Genomic DNA, 27776 nt, shown 5'->3' with positions numbered 1-27776 from the left:
CTTCAGCCAGTGTTTTCTGTTGTACTGACATGAGAGTCAAGGCTCCGAGCTCTCGGTCTGCGAACTACATCACTAAGCCTCTTTTAAAAGCATTTAAATAAGAACACTTCAGCGACTGTACACAATGTAAACAGAATATCATTTTAAAGAGCTATATTAAGCGCATATGAGCTGGTTTATGTGGTTTACGGATGAACTTCGGGGCTGGCGTTTCTTCGTCCGTGTTCACAAAACTACATATTTTAAAGGCATTAAAAAAAAAAAAAAAACACTCCAGCGATTGAACAGTAATAGTAGATTAGTGTATTGAAAACGTTAAAATGCTTGCTTATTTGTGCTGCATTTTTGTGGAAACGAATAAGCTAGTAAAGACTGTTTCATGAATATGGTCTCATCGTTTGAACCACGTAAGTTCAACAAAGTACGGCTGTTGTTAAAGACCTCACCATCTAATAACTTCTGCTATTTAACTGATTAGAGTTCTCAAAAAATGCAACTGTATTGAACATAGCACCTAATCACTCATTTCATATTTTTTGTTCCCTGTCATTTAGCTGTATTTTCTGTTTGATTTAGCACAGGTTGCCTCTTACGTCATACTCCGAAAGTTCCCTTAGGCATTTGTGCGCATGCGCACTACTCGTAAATGGTGATTTAATAGAGGACGTACAAAAATACAGATTCAAATCATTTATATTTAGGTTAACTATAAGATATAGCTTGCACTGCATGTTAGCTTGCAAATTATGCCCAAGAACATAATTTATTAAGCCATATGTCTTACTAACAAGAAACAATGCCTCTAACCACAGGTCACCTACGAAAAATAATGCCCCTTTTAGGCCATTCCACTCCGCTGAAGGAGTGGAGCGGAAAAATGAAAATAAATACGGCCTTTTAAAATTTAAATGTTCCAGCGATTTCATTCCGTCAAGCCCTTAGAACACACCAAGAGCTAATTTCAGGTGTTTGCAAGCAGTTTCATTTAAAACGGAGAGAGCTGCCTTCAGCCAGTGTTTTCTGTTGTACTGACATGAGAGTCAAGGCTCCGAGCTCTCGGTCTGCGAACTACATCACTAAGCCTCTTTTAAAAGCATTTAAATAAGAACACTTCAGCGACTGTACACAATGTAAACAGAATATCATTTTAAAGAGCTATATTAAGCGCATATGAGCTGTTTTATGTGGTTTACGGATGAGCTTCGGGGCTGGCGTTTCTTCGTCCGTGTTCACAAAACTACATATTTTAAAGGCATTAAAAAAAATAAAATAAAATAAAACACTCCAGCGATTGAACAGTAATAGTAGATTAGTGTATTGAAAACGTTAAAATGCTTGCTTATTTGTGCTGCATTTTTGTGGAAACGAATAAGCTAGTAAAGACTGTTTCATGAATATGGTCTCATCGTTTGAACCACGTAAGTTCAACAAAGTACGGCTGTTGTTAAAGACCTCACCAACTAATAACTTCTGCTATTTAACTGATTAGAGTTCTCAAAAAATGCAACTGTATTGAACATATAATCACTCATTTCATATTTTTTGTTCTCTGCGTAACAAGTGCCCTAACCGTAAGTTGGAGCAATGGACCAGTTTCTAGGTAAGTGGAGAACAGAATTAATGATGGCAGTAAATGAACTCACACAATCATGTAAATAGAATAATCCAAAATATATGTATTGTAATTCAACAGTCACAAAAACAACATGGACCAAGATGAAACTAAAAGAAAACAATAAAATGTATACACAACCAGTTAATTCTTTGTGTTGTCTTTCTTTCCTTCTTGTCACAAGATTTGATTTCCTTTTCTTCTCTTAAATAAAAGCTTTAATCTATTTTATTTGTTTCCTTGGATCATAGTAATTTGGAAAACCTTCTATTTGATCTGCTATGTTTTTGACAGCTATTAAGCTTCACTATTCTTTAATTTAGAGTTACAATTTTCATCTTATTTTGCTGTTATATTGACAATTTCTCACACCATCGTGAGAAAAAAACAAAAAAAAAATACCCATTAACAAAACACACTGGGCATATAACAATTCAATGCAACAGTTCAAGTGAACTAAAACCTCTTTTCACAACTAAAATGTTCAAAAGAAATCCAAATTTTACATTTAACACTCAATAATGTTCAATCAAAAATACCCTTGTTAGGACTTTTCTTTTCCTTAATTGTCTTTTGAAAATGGTGCAAAATGTCCTTTTGGATGTCCAGTGGTGAGTGCAAATTCAGGTAGTTCCTACCAGTTCAAACAAATGTACCGCAAAAGAGAATGTCCAGCTGAAGCAAGATGATGGAACAGAAAGTTGATTCAACGAATCCTCCGTGTGTCACAGCAAAGGTGTATCTTTCCAGGTCCAGAGATCAGAATTCAAGTTTTGGGTGGCTCGCCATCTCAAATCCATGAGAAAAGGTTTCAACTCAAGCAGTAAACCTGACCTGTTTTACCAAAACAGTGTCATTAGCATTCAATGCAATTCCTTTTAAACTTTTCTTGCTCTTTTAAATGTTTACACATCCATATCAACTTCCATAATGAACAAGTGTCCTTTTACTAGAATATTTAGAATGCGCAAAATTAATATTCATAACTAAATAAAATACATCATTCAGCAGTTCACAATAATTCATATTAACATTGTGAAAACGATCTTTTGAAATGTACGACTGGTACAGCAACATAAAATACATCTTTAAAAGAAAATAAAATACAGATAACTCACCAAATCCCGTTTAAAACAATTCGTTAAACATCTTCAGGTTTAGGGAAACTTCACAATCAGCCAACATCGGCGCTCAGATCGTCAATCATCGCTCTAAAATGATTCATCATCATCAACCATCAAGTATTATAAGCTTGTTTTTAACCACATTTAAATGAATTTAAACCATATGAACCTTTTTAATCCTTCTCTCTCGTGCGCTAGTGTTTATCACCTCGTTCTTCCGTGAGTCCTCTGCTTACGTCATACGCAACTCGCGTATGCGCAATACGTCACATTCTCCGTGCGCAATTTTTATAATAATTATATATTTTTTTCCATACATAATTAAATCGCTATCTATTTTTATAGATTCAGTCTGTTAATCTTTTAATTAGAAGAAGTATAATTGCAATAAACAATTATATTCCTATTTATTTTTCTAGGCACCACATTTAACATGGGTTACACCTGTCATTTCGCTATATTTTATGTTTGATTTAGCACAGGTTCCCTCTTATACTCCGAAAGTTCCCTTAGGCATTTGTGCGCATGCGCACTACTCATAAATGGTGCTTTATAGAGGACGCACAAAAATACTGAATAAAATCATTTAGATTTAGGTTAAATATAAGATATAGCTTGTACTGCATGTTAGCTTGCAAATTATGCCCAAGAACATAATTTATTAAGCCATATGTCTTGCTAACAAGAAACAATGCCTCTAACCACAGGTCACCTACGAAAAATAATGCCCCGTTTAAGCCATTAGGGGTGGAGCGGAAAAATGAAAATAAATACGACCTTTTAAAATGTAAATGTTCCAGCGATTTCATTCCGTCGACCCCTTAGAACGCACCAAGAGCTAATTTCAGGTGTTTGCAAGCAGTTTCAGTTAAAACGGAGAGAGCTGCCTTCAGCCAGTGTTTTCTGTTGGACTGACATGAGAGTCAAGGCTCCGAGCTCTCGGCCTGCGAACTACATCACTAAGCCTCTTTTAAAAGCATTTAAATAAGAACACTTCAGCGACTGTGCACAATGTAAACAGAAAATCATTTTAAAGAGCTATATTAAGCGCATATGAGCTGTTTTATGTGGTTTACGGATGAGCTTCGGGGCTGGCGTTTCTTCGTCCGTGTTCACAAAACTACATATTTTAAAGGCATTAAAAAAATAAAAAATAAAAAAACACTCCAGCGATTGAACAGTAATAGTAGATTAGTGTATTGAAAACGTTAAAATGCTTGCTTATTTGTGCTGCATTTTTGTGGAAACGAATAAGCTAGTAAAGACTGTTTCATGAATATGGTCTCACCCTGCAAACAAGCCAGCACTGGCCCTTTACGGGCCCACTTAGGGCTAGCCTAAGGGCCCCCAGCGGGCTGCCAGCGCAGGGCCCATGAGAATTTGCTCATTGGCAAAACGTTGGCCCCTTAGCGCTGGCCCTGCACGGGCAGCCCTCGTTTAGCCCCTAGGAAGCCCTCACTAAGCCCTCACAGGGCCCGCACTATTAATTTACAACAATAAATCTGTTTCACTACTTTTCAGCTACTATAACTTATTCTATACATCTGAAATGGATGCAGTCACCACATAACTAATGTCTGAATTGTCAAAAAATGTACAGTAGTCAAAGGGATTTCAAATCAATGTATTTATTAATTACAAAATATAAAACATTCAATTCAGGTCAATAAAGATAATTTAACACACTGAAAGGCACTAAAAATGTTCTATACATATATAAAATAATTCAAATCAATGTATTTATTAATTACAAAATATAAAACATTCAATTCAGGTTAATACAGGTTAATAAAGATAATTTAACACTCTGAAAGGGACTAGAAATTCTCTATACAAATATAAAATAATAAATAAACAAAAATAAAAATACTGGTAACACTTTATAATAACGTTCAGTTGCAAGTCATGTAAGTGGTTAGTTAATGATGAACTAATCATTTACAAAACATTCATAAATGATTAGCAAGTGATATACTAATATTTTCGTATGCTTTGTAAATTCCATTGCAAGTCATTTACTAGTGATTAGTAAATGATTAACTAATTATTTATGAAACATGACTATGCGTTCATAAATGATTAAAAAGTGATATGTTAATTATTGTATGTATGTTTTGTAGATTCAGGTTAAGTTGTTTACATTTGATTAATGATTAGCTAATCAAAGCATATGCGTTTCATAAATATTTAATAAATTATTTTTTTGTATGTATGTAGCAATTAGAGGGAGCAGAAAGTGTTGTAAATGCCTTAAATACACTAACATATAATTTGTAACAGGTAAGTTACAGTTATCAACACAATGATGTGTAAAGCATGTATAAAGCATTTTCAACACTTTCTGCATCCCCTAATCTAGTGTAAACTATTCATCACTTGTAAATATGTTACACATCATTCGTAGATTACCACTTCAAGAATCAATAAGGCATAAGATCAACGAATCGTACCCATGAATGATGTGTAACACATTTACAAGTGATGAACAGTTAACACTTTAGATTTAGGGGATGCAGAAAGTGTTGTAAATGATTTATTCATGCGTTTACACATCGTCTATAACAGGCGTTGAACACTAGTGTGTAGTTAGTGTAGAGTGTGTACGACAGCTGTCTTCTCTGAAACACATGGAGTCTTTAACCACTGTGCACCTGATGTGAGCAAAACATACACAAAAATGTAACAATTTATTAAACATTTATGAAACGCAGTCTTGTTTTGTAAATGATTAGTAATCATTAACTAATCAAATGTACTGTATATGAAATAACTAAATCGAAAAAACATACATAAAACAATGAACATATCACATAAATGAATATTGGAAAGTACAGAATTGTACTCTGAAGGCACATTTCGTAACGCAAAGTAAACGGCCCCCATTTTATGAATCTTAGTTTTTGATCCAAGAGGATTTGTTGTTTCCAAATCATCAAAGTATAACTGAATTTGTAATGCATTGGGATGGTTTCGGTGAATAGGATGTTTAGAATAATGAACACCATCACAATAATCATATATATACTCAAAAATGGAAAAATCAGAGTAAAGTTGGCTTGAATACTGAAGATTGCCCAGCCAGAAGAATTTGAAAAGTCTGTCTACAGCACAGGTCAGGCTTTCAAGATCAAGTGGAAGGGCAAAAGAATCATTCTTTGCCACAATTACGTACTGGGCTCCATGTCCTAGAGAACCGATGGAAACCAACTGCGACTGGGCTGACTTCAGGGACCGTTTCATGGATTCACTGAGCAAGGTCGTCACATTGGTACCAGCCTACAGAAATCAAACAAAGAAAAGCATCAGAAAATGTTGCTGCATGAGAGGCAATGTTGTTTATCACAAGCTAACACAGTAAAAAAACAAAAAAAAAGCATACCGGCACTTGCTCCAACAGGTCCGAGACTGCAGGGTTCATACAGCATTTACTGCCAGCAACACTTCTCCCAGATGCTGTGGGTGGAGGAAGATGAATGAGGATCTTCAACAGTGTAGCACAGCTCATCCTGATGAAGTGAAGATGCAGATCACATGCAAAATTTATTTTATCATGAATTGAACATTAACATTTACATTAAGTTTTCTCATTTAAACTAGGTTTAGAAATGTGTGCACATGCAACAGACATTGAGGCAGAAAATCATACCATCTTGCTGATTGTTGGCTTCCTCCAGCAAGTGTCTGATGTCATTTTTCTTCTCCAAGGATGCTATTTCCTTGAGCTTTGGAATTATGGTCCCTTCCAATTTCCGGATAAACATGTCTTCTTTCCCATCTGTGAGCTTGGAAAATTCAATGTCCATCTTCAATGCAAAAAAAACAACAGAAACAAATAAATATCAGTATTACAATTATGAATTACAAGTTTGAGTAAAGTTCTCTTTTAGTTGAGCATGTCTATTACCAATGCAGGCATGTCAAGAAATCTGGGATATTCCTTGAAGATTTCAGCAACAGTTGGGGATTTTGTGGCTATCCATCTCCTTCGGTAACTGAAGGTTTGGTCAATTGCAGTCTTTATTGATGATGAATTCTCTGGTTACGGTCGCATCCTCTCTATCAGGGTCAACCACTCACTTGGCACTGTTTCTTCTGGACTTGGCAAAGAAGGTTGCAGTGTACAATGGCAACGTTTCAAACTGTACATCCGCTGGTTCTGTTGAAGCTTCCGTCTGATGTTCCGCAGTCTCATTTCTATGAAGCCACTGTGTGATGGCCCATCAAAAAAATGCTCCTGACATGAGTAATGCAAAAATAGAATTAAGCTGGATTCAAATATACTTGAGCAGTTTACATTCACATTGCTAAGTAATTCATTTTATAATGTAAAAACATCCTTACGTGTCCCTCATTTTCACCAAACACGTGAATCCTTAACAAGGGGAACAATGACACAATCTCCTTTGCTAGTGCCAGCTTTTCTGTACCAGATGGATAGCTGAAAAAAAGTTCAATAAAAAATGTGGCAAAAATGGCTCTAACACAAACATTATCAAACACAAAAATATAACATACATATATATATATATATAAAACACTGGTACTTTAGACTGTTAAAGTTATACTGTTAAAGTTATTTATTAAATTAACCTTATTTACTATGTATAACTGTTTTAGTACATGTTTAATTTATTTAAATACAATGTAATTTAATTTGCAAACAAATACACCTTACATCTTATAAACAACCACATATACTCACAATCCATGTTTCTCAACAAGGTCACTGACAGCAACCTTAACAAGAAACTTTCTTGAGGAAATAGACAGTGTCTTTGTCTCTTCGTGTTCTCTCAGGATTGTAGGGGCTTTTTCTTCAAGCAGTGTAAGCAATCTAGTTGTAGTAGTATCTGAAGACAGTTGCAAGCACCCTGTTCAAAATTGTTAGATTAACTAACATTTGTTCCTCGACATCCATTATCTAAATAAAAAAATAGAATAAAAACATTTATAGACCGGACAATGAGAAAACAAATAACAGTGCATAACAAAAATGTACATTTTAAATAGTCGGTGACTGGTCAGCTAACGTTAGCACAAAATGGCGCGCAAGGTTCATTACGTTGTTTATGAAACATTTCATTGTACAGTTCATTGTAAAGGGACGGGGAGGTTATGAGTTCATGCTTAACGTTCAATATAAGTATCTTTCGCTTAATATGTATAATCAATTCTGCCAACACAGCTTTACAAAAACCGTGCCAAATGCGCTAGCTTGAGGGCTATAGAAAAGGACACTTAGTTAACAGGCCAGCCGTGTATTTGCGGCACGAAACATGGAGACAACATAATAAAAAATACAACAACAACTTCTTGGACTACTAATACAAAACAATCGTTTGCAAGGTGGGGGAAAATTACTACTATATAAGTGTTTTAATTATTTTCACTTACCTGAGGCAGACGGTCGCATTATCTGACATGATTGACAGAGTGACAGTTGAAAAAGAACGTCACTGCGCAGGCTCGCCGTGCGTGCGGCCGTGCGCGCCGAAGCTCTCGCAGCACGTATTCCCGAAATGCAGTATTTTCACCCGCGCACCCAAATGCTTATTTTATATTGGCAACATGATAAACTACATACATACAGTATATATCGCCTTTTGATTTTGAAGTGTGATTTTATTTTATTTTAATGTGTTATGAATTTTCCTTGTAAATATTTAAAAAATGAATGTATAGCCTAAAGTTAAATTTATAATCTCCGCTGTTGTTTTGAGTGCTATAGACAATGGTGTGAAAAACAACTATAACGGATAAACATTTATTTGACTTGACTGAGGTGTTAATAGTCATGTGAACTTGTCTTTTCTTTCAGTTTAATGTAATTTTTATTGTTGAAAATGTTTAGCTATATTAGAATGATATAAATGGCATTAGGCCTATACGTCTATGGGAAATTGTATAAAAAACAGACAAAAAGAAGAGAGAAGTTTCTAAACTAACTCTGAGTGATGGATATCATAAAAACTAGTTATAACTTCTTCATATCTCTGTACCATCAATAACTTTACATTTTGACCTTCTAAAATAAATTGAAAGGATCATGCGTTGTCCTGTAGACACAATCCAATGCAAATAACAATTTTTTTTCTTTTTATTCCTTCTAAGCAGAGTTATTATGGAAGGTTTATTGAATTTCACATTCAATTTTAAAATCAGCCAAAACTTAATGAAAGTGGGCTACCTAAACAAAACCTGCATGGGCCCAAAGGTACAAAAGCTGCTCTGGGCCCGAACGGGCTGGCCCACAATGGGTCATCATGGGCTTAATGTGGGCAGCCCGCTAGTGTGGGCTGCTCACAGATAGCCCGCGGTGAGCCCAAAGCTGTGGGCCTCACCTGGGCAAGCCCGCACTGGGCCTGTTTAGGTTTGGTGTGGGCTGGCACTAGCCCACTGTGCCCGCAAAAAGCCAGCATGGGCCCCGCAGGGGCATGTTTGCAGGGCATCGTTTGAACCACGTAAGTTCAACAAAGTACGGCTGTTGTTAAAGACCTCACCAACTAATAACTTCTGCTATTTAACTGATTAGAGTTCTCAAAAAATGCAACTGTATTGAACATAGCACCTAATCACTCATTTCATATTTTTTGTTCCCTGTCATTTAGCTGTATTTTCTGTTTGATTTAGCACAGGTTGCCTCTTACGTCATACTCCGAAAGTTCCCTTAGGCATTTGTGCGCATGCGCACTACTCGTAAATGGTGATTTAATAGAGGACGTACAAAAATACAGATTAAAATCATTTATATTTAGGTTAACTATAAGATATAGCTTGCACTGCATGTTAGCTTGCAAATTATGCCCAAGAACATAATTTATTAAGCCATATGTCTTGCTAACAAGAAACAATGCCTCTAACCACAGGTCACCTACGAAAAATAATGCCCCGTTTAAGCCATTAGGGGTGGAGCGGAAAAATGAAAATAAATACGGCCTTTTAAAATTTAAATGTTCCAGCGATTTCATTCCGTCAAGCCCTTAGAACACACCAAGAGCTGATTTTAGGTGTTTGCAAGCAGTTTCATTTAAAACGGAGAGAGCTGCCTTCAGCCAGTGTTTTCTGTTGTACTGACATGAGAGTCAAGGCTCCGAGCTCTCGGTCTGCGAACTACATCACTAAGCCTCTTTTAAAAGCATTTAAATAAGAACACTTCAGCGACTGTACACAATGTAAACAGAATATCATTTTAAAGAGCTATATTAAGCGCATATGAGCTGGTTTATGTGGTTTACGGATGAACTTCGGGGCTGGCGTTTCTTCGTCCGTGTTCACAAAACTACATATTTTAAAGGCATTAAAAAAAAAAAAAAACACTCCAGCGATTGAACAGTAATAGTAGATTAGTGTATTGAAAACGTTAAAATGCTTGCTTATTTGTGCTGCATTTTTGTGGAAACGAATAAGCTAGTAAAGACTGTTTCATGAATATGGTCTCATCGTTTGAACCACGTAAGTTCAACAAAGTACGGCTGTTGTTAAAGACCTCACCATCTAATAACTTCTGCTATTTAACTGATTAGAGTTCTCAAAAAATGCAACTGTATTGAACATAGCACCTAATCACTCATTTCATATTTTTTGTTCCCTGTCATTTAGCTGTATTTTCTGTTTGATTTAGCACAGGTTGCCTCTTACGTCATACTCCGAAAGTTCCCTTAGGCATTTGTGCGCATGCGCACTACTCGTAAATGGTGATTTAATAGAGGACGTACAAAAATACAGATTCAAATCATTTATATTTAGGTTAACTATAAGATATAGCTTGCACTGCATGTTAGCTTGCAAATTATGCCCAAGAACATAATTTATTAAGCCATATGTCTTACTAACAAGAAACAATGCCTCTAACCACAGGTCACCTACGAAAAATAATGCCCCTTTTAGGCCATTCCACTCCGCTGAAGGAGTGGAGCGGAAAAATGAAAATAAATACGGCCTTTTAAAATTTAAATGTTCCAGCGATTTCATTCCGTCAAGCCCTTAGAACACACCAAGAGCTAATTTCAGGTGTTTGCAAGCAGTTTCATTTAAAACGGAGAGAGCTGCCTTCAGCCAGTGTTTTCTGTTGTACTGACATGAGAGTCAAGGCTCCGAGCTCTCGGTCTGCGAACTACATCACTAAGCCTCTTTTAAAAGCATTTAAATAAGAACACTTCAGCGACTGTACACAATGTAAACAGAATATCATTTTAAAGAGCTATATTAAGCGCATATGAGCTGTTTTATGTGGTTTACGGATGAGCTTCGGGGCTGGCGTTTCTTCGTCCGTGTTCACAAAACTACATATTTTAAAGGCATTAAAAAAAATAAAATAAAATAAAACACTCCAGCGATTGAACAGTAATAGTAGATTAGTGTATTGAAAACGTTAAAATGCTTGCTTATTTGTGCTGCATTTTTGTGGAAACGAATAAGCTAGTAAAGACTGTTTCATGAATATGGTCTCATCGTTTGAACCACGTAAGTTCAACAAAGTACGGCTGTTGTTAAAGACCTCACCAACTAATAACTTATGCTATTTAACTGATTAGAGTTCTCAAAAAATGCAACTGTATTGAACATATAATCACTCATTTCATATTTTTTTGTTCTCTGCGTAACAAGTGCCCTAACCGTAAGTTGGAGCAATGGACCAGTTTCTAGGTAAGTGGAGAACAGAATTAATGATGGCAGTAAATGAACTCACACAATCATGTAAATAGAATAATCCAAAATATATGTATTGTAATTCAACAGTCACAAAAACAACATGGACCAAGATGAAACTAAAAGAAAACAATAAAATGTATACACAACCAGTTAATTCTTTGTGTTGTCTTTCTTTCCTTCTTGTCACAAGATTTGATTTCCTTTTCTTCTCTTAAATAAAAGCTTTAATCTATTTTATTTGTTTCCTTGGATCATAGTAATTTGGAAAACCTTCTATTTGATCTGCTATGTTTTTGACAGCTATTAAGCTTCACTATTCTTTAATTTAGAGTTACAATTTTCATCTTATTTTGCTGTTATATTGACAATTTCTCACACCATCGTGAGAAAAAAACAAAAAAAAAAATACCCATTAACAAAACACACTGGGCATATAACAATTCAATGCAACAGTTCAAGTGAACTAAAACCTCTTTTCACAACTAAAATGTTCAAAAGAAATCCAAATTTTACATTTAACACTCAATAATGTTCAATCAAAAATACCCTTGTTAGGACTTTTCTTTTCCTTAATTGTCTTTTGAAAATGGTGCAAAATGTCCTTTTGGATGTCCAGTGGTGAGTGCAAATTCAGGTAGTTCCTACCAGTTCAAACAAATGTACCGCAAAAGAGAATGTCCAGCTGAAGCAAGATGATGGAACAGAAAGTTGATTCAACGAATCCTCCGTGTGTCACAGCAAAGGTGTATCTTTCCAGGTCCAGAGATCAGAATTCAAGTTTTGGGTGGCTCGCCATCTCAAATCCATGAGAAAAGGTTTCAACTCAAGCAGTAAACCTGACCTGTTTTACCAAAACAGTGTCATTAGCATTCAATGCAATTCCTTTTAAACTTTTCTTGCTCTTTTAAATGTTTACACATCCATATCAACTTCCATAATGAACAAGTGTCCTTTTACTAGAATATTTAGAATGCGCAAAATTAATATTCATAACTAAATAAAATACATCATTCAGCAGTTCACAATAATTCATATTAACATTGTGAAAACGATCTTTTGAAATGTACGACTGGTACAGCAACATAAAATACATCTTTAAAAGAAAATAAAATACAGATAACTCACCAAATCCCGTTTAAAACAATTCGTTAAACATCTTCAGGTTTAGGGAAACTTCACAATCAGCCAACATCGGCGCTCAGATCGTCAATCATCGCTCTAAAATGATTCATCATCATCAACCATCAAGTATTATAAGCTTGTTTTTAACCACATTTAAATGAATTTAAACCATATGAACCTTTTTAATCCTTCTCTCTCGTGCGCTAGTGTTTATCACCTCGTTCTTCCGTGAGTCCTCTGCTTACGTCATACGCAACTCGCGTATGCGCAATACGTCACATTCTCCGTGCGCAATTTTTATAATAATTATATATTTTTTTCCATACATAATTAAATCGCTATCTATTTTTATAGATTCAGTCTGTTAATCTTTTAATTAGAAGAAGTATAATTGCAATAAACAATTATATTCCTATTTATTTTTCTAGGCACCACATTTAACATGGGTTACACCTGTCATTTCGCTATATTTTATGTTTGATTTAGCACAGGTTCCCTCTTATACTCCGAAAGTTCCCTTAGGCATTTGTGCGCATGCGCACTACTCATAAATGGTGCTTTATAGAGGACGCACAAAAATACTGAATAAAATCATTTAGATTTAGGTTAAATATAAGATATAGCTTGTACTGCATGTTAGCTTGCAAATTATGCCCAAGAACATAATTTATTAAGCCATATGTCTTGCTAACAAGAAACAATGCCTCTAACCACAGGTCACCTACGAAAAATAATGCCCCGTTTAAGCCATTAGGGGTGGAGCGGAAAAATGAAAATAAATACGACCTTTTAAAATGTAAATGTTCCAGCGATTTCATTCCGTCGACCCCTTAGAACGCACCAAGAGCTAATTTCAGGTGTTTGCAAGCAGTTTCAGTTAAAACGGAGAGAGCTGCCTTCAGCCAGTGTTTTCTGTTGTACTGACATGAGAGTCAAGGCTCCGAGCTCTCGGTCTGCGAACTACATCACTAAGCCTCTTTTAAAAGCATTTAAATAAGAACACTTCAGCGACTGTGCACAATGTAAACAGAAAATCATTTTAAAGAGCTATATTAAGCGCATATGAGCTGTTTTATGTGGTTTACGGATGAGCTTCGGGGCTGGCGTTTCTTCGTCCGTGTTCACAAAACTACATATTTTAAAGGCATTAAAAAAATAAAAAATAAAAAAACACTCCAGCGATTGAACAGTAATAGTAGATTAGTGTATTGAAAACGTTAAAATGCTTGCTTATTTGTGCTGCATTTTTGTGGAAACGAATAAGCTAGTAAAGACTGTTTCATGAATATGGTCTCATCGTTTGAACCACGTAAGTTCAACAAAGTACGGCTGTTGTTAAAGACCTCACCAACTAATAACTTCTGCTATTTAACTGATTAGAGTTCTCAAAAAATGCAACTGTATTGAACATATAATCACTCATTTCATATTTTTTGTTCTCTGCGTAACAAGTGCCCTAACCGTAAGTTGGAGCAATGGACCAGTTTCTAGGTAAGTGGAGAACAGAATTAATGATGGCAGTAAATGAACTCACACAATCATGTAAATAGAATAATCCAAAATATATGTATTGTAATTCAACAGTCACAAAAACAACATGGACCAAGATGAAACTAAAAGAAAACAATAAAATGTATACACAACCAGTTAATTCTTTGTGTTGTCTTTCTTTCCTTCTTGTCACAAGATTTGATTTCCTTTTCTTCTCTTAAATAAAAGCTTTAATCTATTTTATTTGTTTCCTTGGATCATAGTAATTTGGAAAACCTTCTATTTGATCTGCTATGTTTTTGACAGCTATTAAGCTTCACTATTCTTTAATTTAGAGTTACAATTTTCATCTTATTTTGCTGTTATATTGACAATTTCTCACACCATCGTGAGAAAAAAACAAAAAAAAAATACCCATTAACAAAACACACTGGGCATATAACAATTCAATGCAACAGTTCAAGTGAACTAAAACCTCTTTTCACAACTAAAATGTTCAAAAGAAATCCAAATTTTACATTTAACACTCAATAATGTTCAATCAAAAATACCCTTGTTAGGACTTTTCTTTTCCTTAATTGTCTTTTGAAAATGGTGCAAAATGTCCTTTTGGATGTCCAGTGGTGAGTGCAAATTCAGGTAGTTCCTACCAGTTCAAACAAATGTACCGCAAAAGAGAATGTCCAGCTGAAGCAAGATGATGGAACAGAAAGTTGATTCAACGAATCCTCCGTGTGTCACAGCAAAGGTGTATCTTTCCAGGTCCAGAGATCAGAATTCAAGTTTTGGGTGGCTCGCCATCTCAAATCCATGAGAAAAGGTTTCAACTCAAGCAGTAAACCTGACCTGTTTTACCAAAACAGTGTCATTAGCATTCAATGCAATTCCTTTTAAACTTTTCTTGCTCTTTTAAATGTTTACACATCCATATCAACTTCCATAATGAACAAGTGTCCTTTTACTAGAATATTTAGAATGCGCAAAATTAATATTCATAACTAAATAAAATACATCATTCAGCAGTTCACAATAATTCATATTAACATTGTGAAAACGATCTTTTGAAATGTACGACTGGTACAGCAACATAAAATACATCTTTAAAAGAAAATAAAATACAGATAACTCACCAAATCCCGTTTAAAACAATTCGTTAAACATCTTCAGGTTTAGGGAAACTTCACAATCAGCCAACATCGGCGCTCAGATCGTCAATCATCGCTCTAAAATGATTCATCATCATCAACCATCAAGTATTATAAGCTTGTTTTTAACCACATTTAAATGAATTTAAACCATATGAACCTTTTTAATCCTTCTCTCTCGTGCGCTAGTGTTTATCACCTCGTTCTTCCGTGAGTCCTCTGCTTACGTCATACGCAACTCGCGTATGCGCAATACGTCACATTCTCCGTGCGCAATTTTTATAATAATTATATATTTTTTTCCATACATAATTAAATCGCTATCTATTTTTATAGATTCAGTCTGTTAATCTTTTAATTAGAAGAAGTATAATTGCAATAAACAATTATATTCCTATTTATTTTTCTAGGCACCACATTTAACATGGGTTACACCTGTCATTTCGCTATATTTTATGTTTGATTTAGCACAGGTTCCCTCTTATACTCCGAAAGTTCCCTTAGGCATTTGTGCGCATGCGCACTACTCATAAATGGTGCTTTATAGAGGACGCACAAAAATACTGAATAAAATCATTTAGATTTAGGTTAAATATAAGATATAGCTTGTACTGCATGTTAGCTTGCAAATTATGCCCAAGAACATAATTTATTAAGCCATATGTCTTGCTAACAAGAAACAATGCCTCTAACCACAGGTCACCTACGAAAAATAATGCCCCGTTTAAGCCATTAGGGGTGGAGCGGAAAAATGAAAATAAATACGACCTTTTAAAATGTAAATGTTCCAGCGATTTCATTCCGTCGACCCCTTAGAACGCACCAAGAGCTAATTTCAGGTGTTTGCAAGCAGTTTCAGTTAAAACGGAGAGAGCTGCCTTCAGCCAGTGTTTTCTGTTGGACTGACATGAGAGTCAAGGCTCCGAGCTCTCGGCCTGCGAACTACATCACTAAGCCTCTTTTAAAAGCATTTAAATAAGAACACTTCAGCGACTGTGCACAATGTAAACAGAAAATCATTTTAAAGAGCTATATTAAGCGCATATGAGCTGTTTTATGTGGTTTACGGATGAGCTTCGGGGCTGGCGTTTCTTCGTCCGTGTTCACAAAACTACATATTTTAAAGGCATTAAAAAAATAAAAAATAAAAAAACACTCCAGCGATTGAACAGTAATAGTAGATTAGTGTATTGAAAACGTTAAAATGCTTGCTTATTTGTGCTGCATTTTTGTGGAAACGAATAAGCTAGTAAAGACTGTTTCATGAATATGGTCTCATCGTTTGAACCACGTAAGTTCAACAAAGTACGGCTGTTGTTAAAGACCTCACCAACTAATAACTTCTGCTATTTAACTGATTAGAGTTCTCAAAAAATGCAACTGTATTGAACATAGCACCTAATCACTCATTTCATATTTTTTGTTCCCTGTCATTTAGCTGTATTTTCTGTTTGATTTAGCACAGGTTGCCTCTTACGTCATACTCCGAAAGTTCCCTTAGGCATTTGTGCGCATGCGCACTACTCGTAAATGGTGATTTAATAGAGGACGTACAAAAATACAGATTAAAATCATTTATATTTAGGTTAACTATAAGATATAGCTTGCACTGCATGTTAGCTTGCAAATTATGCCCAAGAACATAATTTATTAAGCCATATGTCTTGCTAACAAGAAACAATGCCTCTAACCACAGGTCACCTACGAAAAATAATGCCCCGTTTAAGCCATTAGGGGTGGAGCGGAAAAATGAAAATAAATACGGCCTTTTAAAATTTAAATGTTCCAGCGATTTCATTCCGTCAAGCCCTTAGAACACACCAAGAGCTGATTTTAGGTGTTTGCAAGCAGTTTCATTTAAAACGGAGAGAGCTGCCTTCAGCCAGTGTTTTCTGTTGTACTGACATGAGAGTCAAGGCTCCGAGCTCTCGGTCTGCGAACTACATCACTAAGCCTCTTTTAAAAGCATTTAAATAAGAACACTTCAGCGACTGTACACAATGTAAACAGAATATCATTTTAAAGAGCTATATTAAGCGCATATGAGCTGGTTTATGTGGTTTACGGATGAACTTCGGGGCTGGCGTTTCTTCGTCCGTGTTCACAAAACTACATATTTTAAAGGCATTAAAAAAAAAAAAAAAACACTCCAGCGATTGAACAGTAATAGTAGATTAGTGTATTGAAAACGTTAAAATGCTTGCTTATTTGTGCTGCATTTTTGTGGAAACGAATAAGCTAGTAAAGACTGTTTCATGAATATGGTCTCATCGTTTGAACCACGTAAGTTCAACAAAGTACGGCTGTTGTTAAAGACCTCACCATCTAATAACTTCTGCTATTTAACTGATTAGAGTTCTCAAAAAATGCAACTGTATTGAACATAGCACCTAATCACTCATTTCATATTTTTTGTTCCCTGTCATTTAGCTGTATTTTCTGTTTGATTTAGCACAGGTTGCCTCTTACGTCATACTCCGAAAGTTCCCTTAGGCATTTGTGCGCATGCGCACTACTCGTAAATGGTGATTTAATAGAGGACGTACAAAAATACAGATTCAAATCATTTATATTTAGGTTAACTATAAGATATAGCTTGCACTGCATGTTAGCTTGCAAATTATGCCCAAGAACATAATTTATTAAGCCATATGTCTTACTAACAAGAAACAATGCCTCTAACCACAGGTCACCTACGAAAAATAATGCCCCTTTTAGGCCATTCCACTCCGCTGAAGGAGTGGAGCGGAAAAATGAAAATAAATACGGCCTTTTAAAATTTAAATGTTCCAGCGATTTCATTCCGTCAAGCCCTTAGAACACACCAAGAGCTAATTTCAGGTGTTTGCAAGCAGTTTCATTTAAAACGGAGAGAGCTGCCTTCAGCCAGTGTTTTCTGTTGTACTGACATGAGAGTCAAGGCTCCGAGCTCTCGGTCTGCGAACTACATCACTAAGCCTCTTTTAAAAGCATTTAAATAAGAACACTTCAGCGACTGTACACAATGTAAACAGAATATCATTTTAAAGAGCTATATTAAGCGCATATGAGCTGTTTTATGTGGTTTACGGATGAGCTTCGGGGCTGGCGTTTCTTCGTCCGTGTTCACAAAACTACATATTTTAAAGGCATTAAAAAAAATAAAATAAAATAAAACACTCCAGCGATTGAACAGTAATAGTAGATTAGTGTATTGAAAACGTTAAAATGCTTGCTTATTTGTGCTGCATTTTTGTGGAAACGAATAAGCTAGTAAAGACTGTTTCATGAATATGGTCTCATCGTTTGAACCACGTAAGTTCAACAAAGTACGGCTGTTGTTAAAGACCTCACCAACTAATAACTTCTGCTATTTAACTGATTAGAGTTCTCAAAAAATGCAACTGTATTGAACATATAATCACTCATTTCATATTTTTTGTTCTCTGCGTAACAAGTGCCCTAACCGTAAGTTGGAGCAATGGACCAGTTTCTAGGTAAGTGGAGAACAGAATTAATGATGGCAGTAAATGAACTCACACAATCATGTAAATAGAATAATCCAAAATATATGTATTGTAATTCAACAGTCACAAAAACAACATGGACCAAGATGAAACTAAAAGAAAACAATAAAATGTATACACAACCAGTTAATTCTTTGTGTTGTCTTTCTTTCCTTCTTGTCACAAGATTTGATTTCCTTTTCTTCTCTTAAATAAAAGCTTTAATCTATTTTATTTGTTTCCTTGGATCATAGTAATTTGGAAAACCTTCTATTTGATCTGCTATGTTTTTGACAGCTATTAAGCTTCACTATTCTTTAATTTAGAGTTACAATTTTCATCTTATTTTGCTGTTATATTGACAATTTCTCACACCATCGTGAGAAAAAAACAAAAAAAAAAATACCCATTAACAAAACACACTGGGCATATAACAATTCAATGCAACAGTTCAAGTGAACTAAAACCTCTTTTCACAACTAAAATGTTCAAAAGAAATCCAAATTTTACATTTAACACTCAATAATGTTCAATCAAAAATACCCTTGTTAGGACTTTTCTTTTCCTTAATTGTCTTTTGAAAATGGTGCAAAATGTCCTTTTGGATGTCCAGTGGTGAGTGCAAATTCAGGTAGTTCCTACCAGTTCAAACAAATGTACCGCAAAAGAGAATGTCCAGCTGAAGCAAGATGATGGAACAGAAAGTTGATTCAACGAATCCTCCGTGTGTCACAGCAAAGGTGTATCTTTCCAGGTCCAGAGATCAGAATTCAAGTTTTGGGTGGCTCGCCATCTCAAATCCATGAGAAAAGGTTTCAACTCAAGCAGTAAACCTGACCTGTTTTACCAAAACAGTGTCATTAGCATTCAATGCAATTCCTTTTAAACTTTTCTTGCTCTTTTAAATGTTTACACATCCATATCAACTTCCATAATGAACAAGTGTCCTTTTACTAGAATATTTAGAATGCGCAAAATTAATATTCATAACTAAATAAAATACATCATTCAGCAGTTCACAATAATTCATATTAACATTGTGAAAACGATCTTTTGAAATGTACGACTGGTACAGCAACATAAAATACATCTTTAAAAGAAAATAAAATACAGATAACTCACCAAATCCCGTTTAAAACAATTCGTTAAACATCTTCAGGTTTAGGGAAACTTCACAATCAGCCAACATCGGCGCTCAGATCGTCAATCATCGCTCTAAAATGATTCATCATCATCAACCATCAAGTATTATAAGCTTGTTTTTAACCACATTTAAATGAATTTAAACCATATGAACCTTTTTAATCCTTCTCTCTCGTGCGCTAGTGTTTATCACCTCGTTCTTCCGTGAGTCCTCTGCTTACGTCATACGCAACTCGCGTATGCGCAATACGTCACATTCTCCGTGCGCAATTTTTATAATAATTATATATTTTTTTCCATACATAATTAAATCGCTATCTATTTTTATAGATTCAGTCTGTTAATCTTTTAATTAGAAGAAGTATAATTGCAATAAACAATTATATTCCTATTTATTTTTCTAGGCACCACATTTAACATGGGTTACACCTGTCATTTCGCTATATTTTATGTTTGATTTAGCACAGGTTCCCTCTTATACTCCGAAAGTTCCCTTAGGCATTTGTGCGCATGCGCACTACTCATAAATGGTGCTTTATAGAGGACGCACAAAAATACTGAATAAAATCATTTAGATTTAGGTTAAATATAAGATATAGCTTGTACTGCATGTTAGCTTGCAAATTATGCCCAAGAACATAATTTATTAAGCCATATGTCTTGCTAACAAGAAACAATGCCTCTAACCACAGGTCACATACGAAAAATAATGCCCCGTTTAAGCCATTAGGGGTGGAGCGGAAAAATGAAAATAAATACGACCTTTTAAAATGTAAATGTTCCAGCGATTTCATTCCGTCGACCCCTTAGAACGCACCAAGAGCTAATTTCAGGTGTTTGCAAGCAGTTTCAGTTAAAACGGAGAGAGCTGCCTTCAGCCAGTGTTTTCTGTTGTACTGACATGAGAGTCAAGGCTCCGAGCTCTCGGTCTGCGAACTACATCACTAAGCCTCTTTTAAAAGCATTTAAATAAGAACACTTCAGCGACTGTGCACAATGTAAACAGAAAATCATTTTAAAGAGCTATATTAAGCGCATATGAGCTGTTTTATGTGGTTTACGGATGAGCTTCGGGGCTGGCGTTTCTTCGTCCGTGTTCACAAAACTACATATTTTAAAGGCATTAAAAAAATAAAAAATAAAAAAACACTCCAGCGATTGAACAGTAATAGTAGATTAGTGTATTGAAAACGTTAAAATGCTTGCTTATTTGTGCTGCATTTTTGTGGAAACGAATAAGCTAGTAAAGACTGTTTCATGAATATGGTCTCATCGTTTGAACCACGTAAGTTCAACAAAGTACGGCTGTTGTTAAAGACCTCACCAACTAATAACTTCTGCTATTTAACTGATTAGAGTTCTCAAAAAATGCAACTGTATTGAACATAGCACCTAATCACTCATTTCATATTTTTTGTTCCCTGTCATTTAGCTGTATTTTCTGTTTGATTTAGCACAGGTTGCCTCTTACGTCATACTCCGAAAGTTCCCTTAGGCATTTGTGCGCATGCGCACTACTCATAAATGGTGATTTAATAGAGGACGTACAAAAATACAGATTAAAATCATTTATATTTGGTTAACTATAAGATATAGCTTGCACTGCATGTTAGCTTGCAAATTATGCCCAAGAACATAATTTATTAAGCCATATGTCTTACTAACAAGAAACAATGCCTCTAACCACAGGTCACCTACGAAAAATAATGCCCCGTTTAAGCCATTAGGGGTGGAGCGGAAAAATGAAAATAAATACGGCCTTTTAAAATTTAAATGTTCCAGCGATTTCATTCCGTCAAGCCCTTAGAACACACCAAGAGCTAATTTCAGGTGTTTGCAAGCAGTTTCATTTAAAACGGAGAGAGCTGCCTTCAGCCAGTGTTTTCTGTTGTACTGACATGAGAGTCAAGGCTCCGAGCTCTCGGTCTGCGAACTACATCACTAAGCCTCTTTTAAAAGCATTTAAATAAGAACACTTCAGCGACTGTACACAATGTAAACAGAATATAATTTTAAAGAGCTATATTAAGCGCATATGAGCTGTTTTATGTGGTTTACGGATGAGCTTCGGGGCTGGCGTTTCTTCGTCCGTGTTCACAAAACTACATATTTTAAAGGCATTAAAAAAAAAAAATAAAATAAAACACTCCAGCGATTGAACAGTAATAGTAGATTAGTGTATTGAAAACGTTAAAATGCTTGCTTATTTGTGCTGCATTTTTGTGGAAACGAATAAGCTAGTAAAGACTGTTTCATGAATATGGTCTCATCGTTTGAACCACGTAAGTTCAACAAAGTACGGCTGTTGTTAAAGACCTCACCAACTAATAACTTATGCTATTTAACTGATTAGAGTTCTCAAAAAATGCAACTGTATTGAACATATAATCACTCATTTCATATTTTTTTGTTCTCTGCGTAACAAGTGCCCTAACCGTAAGTTGGAGCAATGGACCAGTTTCTAGGTAAGTGGAGAACAGAATTAATGATGGCAGTAAATGAACTCACACAATCATGTAAATAGAATAATCCAAAATATATGTATTGTAATTCAACAGTCACAAAAACAACATGGACCAAGATGAAACTAAAAGAAAACAATAAAATGTATACACAACCAGTTAATTCTTTGTGTTGTCTTTCTTTCCTTCTTGTCACAAGATTTGATTTCCTTTTCTTCTCTTAAATAAAAGCTTTAATCTGTTTTATTTGTTTCCTTGGATCATAGTAATTTGGAAAACCTTCTATTTGATCTGCTATGTTTTTGACAGCTATTAAGCTTCACTATTCTTTAATTTAGAGTTACAATTTTCATCTTATTTTGCTGTTATATTGACAATTTCTCACACCATCGTGAGAAAAAAACAAAAAAAAAATACCCATTAACAAAACACACTGGGCATATAACAATTCAATGCAACAGTTCAAGTGAACTAAAACCTCTTTTCACAACTAAAATGTTCAAAAGAAATCCAAATTTTACATTTAACACTCAATAATGTTCAATCAAAAATACCCTTGTTAGGACTTTTCTTTTCCTTAATTGTCTTTTGAAAATGGTGCAAAATGTCCTTTTGGATGTCCAGTGGTGAGTGCAAATTCAGGTAGTTCCTACCAGTTCAAACAAATGTACCGCAAAAGAGAATGTCCAGCTGAAGCAAGATGATGGAACAGAAAGTTGATTCAACGAATCCTCCGTGTGTCACAGCAAAGGTGTATCTTTCCAGGTCCAGAGATCAGAATTCAAGTTTTGGGTGGCTCGCCATCTCAAATCCATGAGAAAAGGTTTCAACTCAAGCAGTAAACCTGACCTGTTTTACCAAAACAGTGTCATTAGCATTCAATGCAATTCCTTTTAAACTTTTCTTGCTCTTTTAAATGTTTACACATCCATATCAACTTCCATAATGAACAAGTGTCCTTTTACTAGAATATTTAGAATGCGCAAAATTAATATTCATAACTAAATAAAATACATCATTCAGCAGTTCACAATAATTCATATTAACATTGTGAAAACGATCTTTTGAAATGTACGACTGGTACAGCAACATAAAATACATCTTTAAAAGAAAATAAAATACAGATAACTCACCAAATCCCGTTTAAAACAATTCGTTAAACATCTTCAGGTTTAGGGAAACTTCACAATCAGCCAACATCGGCGCTCAGATCGTCAATCATCGCTCTAAAATGATTCATCATCATCAACCATCAAGTATTATAAGCTTGTTTTTAACCACATTTAAATGAATTTAAACCATATGAACCTTTTTAATCCTTCTCTCTCGTGCGCTAGTGTTTATCACCTCGTTCTTCCGTGAGTCCTCTGCTTACGTCATACGCAACTCGCGTATGCGCAATACGTCACATTCTCCGTGCGCAATTTTTATAATAATTATATATTTTTTTCCATACATAATTAAATCGCTATCTATTTTTATAGATTCAGTCTGTTAATCTTTTAATTAGAAGAAGTATAATTGCAATAAACAATTATATTCCTATTTATTTTTCTAGGCACCACATTTAACATGGGTTACACCTGTCATTTCGCTATATTTTATGTTTGATTTAGCACAGGTTCCCTCTTATACTCCGAAAGTTCCCTTAGGCATTTGTGCGCATGCGCACTACTCATAAATGGTGCTTTATAGAGGACGCACAAAAATACTGAATAAAATCATTTAGATTTAGGTTAAATATAAGATATAGCTTGTACTGCATGTTAGCTTGCAAATTATGCCCAAGAACATAATTTATTAAGCCATATGTCTTGCTAACAAGAAACAATGCCTCTAACCACAGGTCACCTACGAAAAATAATGCCCCGTTTAAGCCATATTCCACTCCACTGAAGAGGTGGAGCGGAAAATGAAAATAAATACCGCCTTTTAAAATGTAAATGTTCCAGCGATTTCATTCCGTCAACCCCTTAGAACAAGAGCTGATTTTAGGTGTTTGCAAGCAGTTTCATTTAAAACGGAGAGAGCTGCCTTCAGCCAGTGTTTTCTGTTGTACTGACATGAGAGTCAAGGCTCCGAGCTCTCGGTCTGCGAACTACATCACTAAGCCTCTTTTAAAAGCATTTAAATAAGAACACTTCAGCGACTGTACACAATGTAAACAGAATATCATTTTAAAGAGCTATATTAAGCGCATATGAGCTGGTTTATGTGGTTTACGGATGAACTTCGGGGCTGGCGTTTCTTCGTCCGTGTTCACAAAACTACATATTTTAAAGGCATTAAAAAAAAAAAAAACACTCCAGCGATTGAACAGTAATAGTAGATTAGTGTATTGAAAACGTTAAAATGCTTGCTTATTTGTGCTGCATTTTTGTGGAAACGAATAAGCTAGTAAAGACTGTTTCATGAATATGGTCTCATCGTTTGAACCACGTAAGTTCAACAAAGTACGGCTGTTGTTAAAGACCTCACCAACTAATAACTTCTGCTATTTAACTGATTAGAGTTCTCAAAAAATGCAACTGTATTGAACATAGCACCTAATCACTCATTTCATATTTTTTGTTCCCTGTCATTTAGCTGTATTTTCTGTTTGATTTAGCACAGGTTGCCTCTTACGTCATACTCCGAAAGTTCCCTTAGGCATTTGTGCGCATGCGCACTACTCATAAATGGTGATTTAATAGAGGACGTACAAAAATACAGATTAAAATCATTTATATTTAGGTTAACTATAAGATATAGCTTGCACTGCATGTTAGCTTGCAAATTATGCCCAAGAACATAATTTATTAAGCCATATGTCTTACTAACAAGAAACAATGCCTCTAACCACAGGTCACCTACGAAAAATAATGCCCCGTTTAAACCATTCCACTCCACTGAAGGGGTGGAGCGGAAAAATGAAAATAAATACCTTTTAAAATGTAAATGTTCCAGCGATTTCATTCCGTCGACCCCTTAGAACGCACCAAGAGCTAATTTCAGGTGTTTGCAAGCAGTTTCATTTAAAACGGAGAGAGCTGCCTTCAGCCAGTGTTTTCTGTTGGACTGACATGAGAGTCAAGGCTCCGAGCTCTCGGCCTGCGAACTACATCACTAAGCCTCTTTTAAAAGCATTTAAATAAGAACACTTCAGCGACTGTGCACAATGTAAACAGAATATCATTTTAAAGAGCTATATTAAGCGCATATGAGCTGTTTTATGTGGTTTACGGATGAGCTTCGGGGCTGGCGTTTCTTCGTCCGTGTTCACAAAACTACATATTTTAAAGGCATTAAAAAAATAAAAAATAAAAAAACACTCCAGCGATTGAACAGTAATAGTAGATTAGTGTAGTGAAAACGTTAAAATGCTTGCTTATTTGTGCTGCATTTTTGTGGAAACGAATAAGCTAGTAAAGACTGTTTCATGAATATGGTCTCATCGTTTGAACCACGTAAGTTCAACAAAGTACGGCTGTTGTTAAAGACCTCACCAACTAATAACTTCTGCTATTTAACTGATTAGAGTTCTCAAAAAAATGCAACTGTATTGAACATAGCACCTAATCACTCATTTCATATTTTTTGTTCCCTGTCATTTAGCTGTATTTTCTGTTTGATTTAGCACAGGTTGCCTCTTACGTCATACTCCGAAAGTTCCCTTAGGCATTTGTGCGCATGCGCACTACTCATAAATGGTGATTTAATAGAGGACGCACAAAAATACAGATTAAAATCATTTATATTTAGGTTAACTATAAGATATAGCTTGCACTGCATGTTAGCTTGCAAATTATGCCCAAGAACATAATTTATTAAGCCATATGTCTTACTAACAAGAAACAATGCCTCTAACCACAGGTCACCTACGAAAAATAATGCCCCGTTTAAACCATTCCACTCCACTGAAGGGGTGGAGCGGAAAAATGAAAATAAATACGACCTTTTAAAATGTAAATGTTCCAGCGATTTCATTCCGTCGACCCCTTAGAACGCACCAAGAGCTAATTTCAGGTGTTTGCAAGCAGTTTCATTTAAAACGGAGAGAGCTGCCTTCAGCCAGTGTTTTCTGTTGGACTGACATGAGAGTCAAGGCTCCGAGCTCTCGGCCTGCGAACTACATCACTAAGCCTCTTTTAAAAGCATTTAAATAAGAACACTTCAGCGACTGTGCACAATGTAAACAGAATATAATTTTAAAGAGCTATATTAAGCGCATATGAGCTGTTTTATGTGGTTTACGGATGAGCTTCGGGGCTGGCGTTTCTTCGTCCGTGTTCACAAAACTACATATTTTAAAGGCATTAAAAAAATAAAAAATAAAAAAACACTCCAGCGATTGAACAGTAATAGTAGATTAGTGTAGTGAAAACGTTAAAATGCTTGCTTATTTGTGCTGCATTTTTGTGGAAACGAATAAGCTAGTAAAGACTGTTTCATGAATATGGTCTCATCGTTTGAACCACGTAAGTTCAACAAAGTACGGCTGTTGTTAAAGACCTCACCAACTAATAACTTCTGCTATTTAACTGATTAGAGTTCTCAAAAAAATGCAACTGTATTGAACATAGCACCTAATCACTCATTTCATATTTTTTGTTCCCTGTCATTTAGCTGTATTTTCTGTTTGATTTAGCACAGGTTGCCTCTTACGTCATACTCCGAAAGTTCCCTTAGGCATTTGTGCGCATGCGCACTACTCATAAATGGTGATTTAATAGAGGACGCACAAAAATACAGATTAAAATCATTTATATTTAGGTTAACTATAAGATATAGCTTGCACTGCATGTTAGCTTGCAAATTATGCCCAAGAACATAATTTATTAAGCCATATGTCTTACTAACAAGAAACAATGCCTCTAACCACAGGTCACGTACGAAAAATAATGCCCCGTTTAAGGCATTCCACTCCACTGAAGGTGTGGAGCGGAAAATGAAAATAAATACGGCCTTTTAAAATTTCAATGTTCCAGCGATTTCATTCCGTCAACCCCTTAGAACACACCAAGAGCTAAACTCAGGTGTTTGCAAGTAGTTTTATTTAAAACGGAGAGAGCTGCCTTCAGCCAGTGTTTTCTGTTGTACTGACATGAGAGTCAAGGCTCCGAGCTCTCGGTCTGCGAACTACATCACTAAGCCTCTTTTAAAAGCATTTAAATAAAAACAGTCCAGCGACTGTACACAATGTAAACAGATTATCATTTTAAAGAGCTAAGCGCATATGAGCTGTTTTATGTGGTTTACGGATGAGCTTCGGGGCTGGCGTTTCTTCGTCCGTGTCCACAAAACTACATATTTTAAAGGCATTAAAAAAATAAAAATAAAAAACACTCCAGCGATTGAACAGTAATAGTAGATTAGTGTATTGAAAACGTTAAAATGCTTGCTTATTTGTGCTGCATTTTTGTGGAAACGAATAAGCTAGTAAAGACTGTTTCATGAATATGGTCTCATCGTTTGAACCACGTAAGTTCAACAAAGTACGGCTGTTGTTAAAGACCTCACCAACTAATAACTTCTGCTATTTAACTGATTAGAGTTCTCAA

General features: G+C 35.4%; 1 long non-coding RNA gene across 1 annotated transcript; it reads right to left on the bottom strand.

Moving 5' to 3' along the window:
- Positions 1 to 4614: 4614 nt before the first annotated feature.
- On the bottom strand, positions 4615 to 7635 carry LOC141299708 (uncharacterized). Its single transcript, XR_012341829.1, has 6 exons — positions 7439 to 7635; positions 7078 to 7174; positions 6641 to 6970; positions 6383 to 6539; positions 6116 to 6242; positions 4615 to 6012 (listed from the first exon to the last, which is right to left on the bottom strand). It is a non-coding gene; the product is annotated as an uncharacterized lncRNA (long non-coding RNA).
- Between the last annotated feature and the right edge of the window lie 20141 nt (positions 7636 to 27776).

Source organism: Garra rufa, chromosome 23, assembly GCF_049309525.1.
Source record: "Garra rufa chromosome 23, GarRuf1.0, whole genome shotgun sequence".
Lineage (NCBI taxonomy): Eukaryota > Metazoa > Chordata > Actinopteri > Cypriniformes > Cyprinidae > Garra > Garra rufa.
The sequence above is the reverse complement of the archived record's forward strand: the minus strand, read 5'-3'. Positions and strand labels throughout refer to the sequence as shown.